This window comes from Oncorhynchus keta, chromosome 26 (assembly GCF_023373465.1).
Source record: "Oncorhynchus keta strain PuntledgeMale-10-30-2019 chromosome 26, Oket_V2, whole genome shotgun sequence".
Classification (NCBI taxonomy): Eukaryota; Metazoa; Chordata; class Actinopteri; order Salmoniformes; family Salmonidae; genus Oncorhynchus; species Oncorhynchus keta.
The window spans coordinates 11,668,499-11,675,331 of NC_068446.1; positions in this window are offsets into that span (position 1 = coordinate 11,668,499).

Below are 6,833 nucleotides of genomic sequence, written 5' to 3' on the forward strand. Positions count from 1 at the left end.
GATTAATTTTCAACCATTCAATTGTTTGTAAGTAATCTCTGCAACATTGAACTAAAATTTCGTGCCATTAAATGCGGATTCATTTGTATGTAAAAACAAGTGCAATCACTAACCAGGTTTCCATCCAACCTTTTTATGCGAGTTAAGTACATGACAGGCCTGATGGAAACATTTTTTGGTCAACTTTCCAAGTGTAGTGGGAACGCTTTTATGCACAAATATGGATATATCTAAGTAAACTTGGGAGTCAGGAGAACGTGTTGTCGGCTCGTTACGACTAGTCGCAATCATCGCGCAGGGTGTAATTGCGGCATGCAATTCTGGGCATGTACAGGAAACCCTCTATATTTAGGTTTGTCCGTTTTTAATATTGGACAGGTGGGGGCAGTAGAGTTAATGCACAATAACGTTGGATGCCAGCCACCGCTAAACTACATAGGAGTGCACTGTTCTCGCAGCAGTAGGGGGGGTGATGAAGGTCATAAATAATACTCGTGAAGCTACTGATTCCTCTCACGAAGTCACCTAAAGTACCGCCATGAATTAACATCGACTGTCAAAGGAGCCAAGTTTTTTTTCTAAGGCGTCAAACTTCCGACACGTTCACGTCCTGTAGACGTAGCGTTCACGTCGCATAACGTGTCAGTTTGGGTGTAAAAGTCATGGACGATCTTACCGTGAACGCCTTAACGTCTACATGTGTTCTTGGTCACGTGTTAGTTTAGTTTATTATTAAAGATCTCACCATTAACCATGTACATGATTTTGCAAAAAATATATATTAATTGCCAGAGTAATCTAATCAATTTCATTAGCCCTACATTAGCAATTTCCTCATTAGCAATTATATTATTTGAGCTAAATCGACAATCACCTCAATACAAAAATGATTAGGCTAGTTGATATCACAGCCAGCCACCATTACTGTTTAGATATGCCTATTTCTCACATCAATACAGACACAAGGGCTCCTTTGTTGGAGGTAGCCCTACTCAGAAACAAGAGGTAGCCTGGGTCTCTAGTGGCGCATTAAAAACAACTTGGAAGTCAGCAATCTCTGCCTGTGCTCGTAATGGCTGCTCAGTGAAACGAACTGTCCTGATTTGTCATAGACGCTTGCTGAAAGACAGATCTTCCAAAAAACTTTAATGAGCAATTCTTCCTTCATGAACTGGCCTCTGTAAAATGGTATAGAATCAGCTAGATCCCTTCTGTCGTAGATGCTTGGACCTTCTGTTTTTTTGATATTTTCAGTGGTATTGTTAACAAACACGCCCCCCTAAAGAAAATTAGAATTAAAAACAGGTTCAGCACCTGGTTCGACCGTGATCTTGCAGAGTTACTCCACCTCAAGAATTGCATTTGGCGAAAGGCTTGGCACATGCTTACTCAAGCTCACTGGCTATCATTCAGGCAAATGAGAAATAAGTGCACTCAGGCTATCTGCAAGGCCAAAGTTAGTTACTTTAAGGAGCAGTTCTCTCTCTGTGGGTCTAACCCCAAGAAGTTCTGGAAAACGGTTAAAGACCTGGAGAATAAACCCTCCTCACAACTACCCATGTCTCTTAATGTTGATAATGTGGCTGAGCTCTTTAATCAACAATTTATTAAAGTCTGGATTCCTATTTGACTCAGCCATGCCTCCTTGCCTGTCCAACATTTCCTAATTTCCCACCACTTCTAATGCGACTATCCCTGATGCTTCTCCTTCTTTTACCCCTGCCCCACTACAAAGTGTCTCGCTGCATGCAGTCACTGAATGCGAGGTGCTAAAGGAACTCCTTAAACTTGACCCCCAAAAGAATGACCCAGATGGTTTGACCCTTTCTTCTTTAAGGTTGCTGCCCCTATCATCGCCACGCCTATGTCCAACCTTTTTAACCTGTCTCTCCTTTCTGGGGAGGTTACCACTGCTTGGAAGGCAGCCACAGTTCGTCCTTTATTTAAAGGGGGAGATCAAGCTGATCCTAAGTGTTTTAGGCTCATTTCTATTTTGCCCTGTTTGTCAAACGTGTTGGAAAAACTTCTCAGTAATCAACTGACTGGCTTTCTTGATGTCGATAGTATTCTCTCGGGTATGCAATCTGGTTTCCATTCAGGTTATGGATGTGTCACTGTAACCTTAAAGGTCTTCAATTATGTCACCATTGCCCTTGATTCTAAGCAATTTGCTGCTATTTTTATTGACTTGGCCAAAGCTTTTGATACGGTAGACCATTCCATTCTTGTGGGCCGGCTAAGGAGTATTGGAGTCTCTCAGGGGTCTTTGGCCTGGTTTGCTAACTACCTTTCTCAAAGAGTACAGTGCATAAAATCAGAAAATCTGCTGTCTCAGCCACTGCCTGTCACCAAGGGAGTACACCAAGGCCCACACTCCTCTTACATCAACCACATAGCTCAGGCAAAAGGAAGCTCTCTCATCCATTTATATGAAGATTATACAGTCTTGTACTCAGCTGGCCCCTCCCCGGATTTTGTGTTTAATGCTCTACAACAAAGCTTTCTTAGTGTCCAACAAGCTTTCTCTAGCCTTAACCTTGTTCTGAACACCTCCAAAACAAAGGTCATGTGGTTTGGTAAGAAGAATGCCCCTCTCCCCACAGGTGTGATTGCTACCTCTGAAGGTTTAGAGGCTGAGGTAGTCACCTCAAACAAGTACTTGGGAGTATGGCTAGACGGTGCACTGTACTTCTCTCAGCACATATCAAAGCTGCAGGCTAAGGTTAAATCTAGATTTGGTTTCCTCTATCATAATTGCTCCTCTTTCACCCCATCTGCCAAACTAACACTGATTCAGATGACCATCCTACCCATGCTAGATTACGGAGACATCATTTATAGATCGGCAGGTAAGGGTGCTCTCAAGCGGCTAGATGTTCTTTACCATTCGGCCATCAGATTTTACATTTACATTTAAGTCATTCAGCAGACGCTCTTATCCAGAGCTCTGTACAAATTGGTCATTCACCTTATGACATACCAGTGGAACAGCCACTTTACAATAGTTTATCTAAATCTTTTAGGCCTGAGAAGGATTACTTTATCCTCAATCCTAGGTATTCCAAAGATTCTGGGGTTTCAGGTGTTCCGGAAGGTCCCCATTGCACACCATGTCCTGGCGTCGTGGGGGAGTTTGTTCCACCATTGGGGGCCAGAACGAGCTGAACAAACATTCAAACTGGTTTTATCTCAATCTCTTCATTCAAGTGGTAATCATGGACAGGCCAGAGGTGGATGGCAGTGCCCTTGTTTGGGTGTAGGGCCTGACCTTTGTGCCTGGAGGTGCCCAATGTTTGGTGCTGTTCCCCCATGTTGTAAGTTGTATTGCTACCATGGTCTTGTCAGCGGATGCTGAGCTTCTAACTGTTGTCTTAGGCCAGTGTAGTGTTGTGTTATCTCTTGTTGTGATGTGTTTTGTCCTATATTGGGATATTTTTTTAAACACCAGGCCCCCTGTCCCCGTTCAGAAGGCCTTTTGTAGGGTTTAATGGCACAGGCATTTGTTTTTAACACTTTCAAAGGTTAAATAAAAAATAAATACAAAATAAAATGTGAGGATTAGGCCTAACCCTTGTAAGGGACGGGCAAAATGCATATGCTCACCGGATGCTGTAGAGCATGAAAAGGAACGGGCCAGATTATGTTAGTGATGAGAACTATAACAATGATTATTTCCAGGATCACGCTATCAAAGGTCTTCTCAGCGCTCTGGGAGGAAAATGGGTTGGTTTATTCAACCTGATGGCAAAAAGTTAGATCAGTATTGGTATGGCAGTCCTTAACAGATTCGGGAGGAAGAATCAGGCTCCGTCTTGCCGAGTTCAGCTTGAGGTGGTGATCCTTTCATCCACAGATATGTCTGCCAGACATGCAGAGATGCATTCGCCACCTGGTCATGAAGGAGTTAGGGTTAGGGGTTAGGGTTGGTTGATTAATTGTGTGTCGTCTGCATAGCAATGATAGGAGAGACCATGTGAGGTTATGACAGAGCCAAGTGACTTGGTGTATAGCGAGAATAGGAGAGGGCCTAGAACAGAGCCCTGGGGGACACCAGTGGTGAAACCGCGTATAAAAGACAATCTGGCCATTTTATTGGTACATTTATATTTTTTGTACACCTGTCAGGTAGACTGAAATACTGAAGCGTGGGTGTGTGGAGATGCCCAACTAGGAGAGGGTGGATGAGGAGGATCTGATGGTTCACAGTATCGAAGGCAGGTAGTCAGGTCTAGAAGGATGAGAGCAGAGGAGAGAGAGTCCAGGCACTTTAGCAGTGCGGAGTGTTTGCGCCTCCGTGATACATTAAGAAAGTGTATCTCAGTTGAATGACTAGTCTTGAAACCTGACTGATTTGGATAAGAAGGTCATTCTAGCTGATGTAATAGGAGAGCTGGCCAAGGACGGCACGTCAAGAGTTTTGGAGAGAAAAGAAAGAAATACTGGTCTAGTAGTTGATGACATCGGAGGGATTAGTAGGTTTTTTCAGATGGGGTGCAACTCTAAAAAAAACTCTTGAAGACGGAAGGGATAGCCAGCGGTCAGGGATGAGTTGATGAGCGAGGTGAGGTAAGGGAGAAGGTCTCCGGAAATGGTCTGGAGAAGAGAGGAGGGGATAGGGTCATATTGGGCAGGTTGTTTGTGGTGCCTCACAAAAAGATTTCATCTGGAGAGAGAGGGGAGAAAGAGGTCAGAGCACAGGGTAGGGCAGTGTGAGCAGATTCCAGCGGTGTCGTTTGATACAAACGAGGATCGGATTATGTCTCCCCTGTTTTCAAAATGGTTGGAGGACATCAGTCATCTGCAGAGAGGGGGAAGGGGGTCCTGGAGGATTCAGGAGGGAGGAGAAGGTGGCAAAGAGCTTCCTAGGGTTAGATGCACAGGAAGAATTTAGAGTGTTAAAAAGTGGCTTTAAAGCAGAGACAGAGGAGGAAAATGTAGAGAGGAGGGAGACAGAAAAGGATGCCAGGTCCGCAGGGAGGCGAGTTTTCCTCCATTTCCGCCTCGGCTGCCCGGAGCCCTGTCCCTGTGAAAAGACAAATGTCATGACCACGGAGCGGGAGGGGAGGACCTTAACAGTACCTACCTGGAGGATAGTTGGGACATAGAGAGTCAAAGGATGCAGAAAGGGAGGAGAGGAGGGTTGAGGAGGCAGAATCAGGAGATAGGTTGGAGAAGGTTTAAGCAGAGGGAAAGATGATAGGATGGAAGTATGACTTGACAACTGGTTAACTAAGCGAAGTTTGGGACTATAAATACCATATGGGGCAGTGTGGGAAGTGTTGGATAACAAGATGGAAAAGGATACAAGGAGTGATCGGAGACTTGGACGGGGAGTGCAATGAGGTTAGTGGAAGAACAGCATCTAGTAAAGATGAGGCACCATCATCCTCCTGCCTTGAATGTATAGGGGGAAGGTGAAGGGTGAGGTCAAAAGAAGTGGAAAGAATAAGGCAGTAGAGGAATGAGTCAAAGGTAACCACAGGGGAGGTTAAGTAGACCCAGAACTGTAAGGTGATGTCCTCAGGAAAGGAGCTTATCAAGGCATCAAGCTCATTGATGAACTCTACAGGGGACCTGGAGGGCGATAAATGATAAGGATGTTAAGCATTGAAAGGGCTGGTAACTGTGACAGCATGAAATTCAAAGGAGGCGATAGACAGATGGGTAAGGGGACAAAGAATGAATGACCACATGGGAGAGATGATTTATCCCGGCTTGTGCCACCACCCCGCTGACCAGAAGCTCTCAGCATGCTCTGTGCCAGAACACGTGGGCGGAGAAATTTGCCACAAATGCTCTTTATAGGACACATCACTGCACTCTCATCAGTCCTCTGTAAACTGGTCATCTTTGTATACCTGACCCAAGACCCACTGGATTGATACTTTTTATAAAACCCTGTTACTGCCCCATCTGGAGATTTCTACTGCAGCCCTCAATCCTCCACATACAACACCCATTCTGCCAGTCACATTCTGTTAAAGGTCCCCAAAGCACACACATCCCTGGGTCTCGTCTTTTCAGTTCGCTGCAGCTAATTTGCCCAGTGGAACGAGCTGTCAACAAACATTCAAACTGGACAGTTTTATCTCAATCTCTTCATTCAAATACTCAATCATGGACACTCTTACTGACAGTTGTGGCTGCTTTGTGTGATGCATTGTCTCCACCTTTGTGCTGTTGACTGTGCCAGAAAATGTTAACAGTGCTGTTACCATGTTGTTAAGTTGTATTGCTACCATGCTGTGTTGTCATGTGTTACTGCCTTGCTATGCTGTTGTCTTAGGTCTGATCTTTACAGTGTTGTGTTATCTCTTGTTTTGATGTGTTTTGTCCTATATTTATATATTTTTTAAATCCCATGCCCCGAAGTCAATCAGGAGGCCTTTTGGTAGGCTGTCATTGTAAATAAGAATTTGTTCTTAACTGGACTTTTTAAAGGTTAAATAAAAAATAAATACAAAATAAAATGTGAGGATATAGGCCTAACCCTTGTAATGGAGACGGGCAAATTGCATTATGCTACCACCTGATTGCTTAGCCATGGGAAAAGGCACGGTTCAGATTATATTAAGTGATCTAGGCTATAATTCAATGATTATTTTTTATTTATTATATATTAAAAGGTCTTGCTCAGCCTCAACATCACAAGAAAATGTGGTTGGTTTATTAAATGGCTCTGATCAGGCCCTCAAACCCAAACAAATTAACTGTTCATCCACCTCTGGCCTGCAATTTCGCACATTCCCTACCACTGAGGAAGTATAGTTAATTGATCAGCCCAGTCAAAACTGTTCGCTGAACTCTGTCCCCCAATGGTGGAACAAACTCCC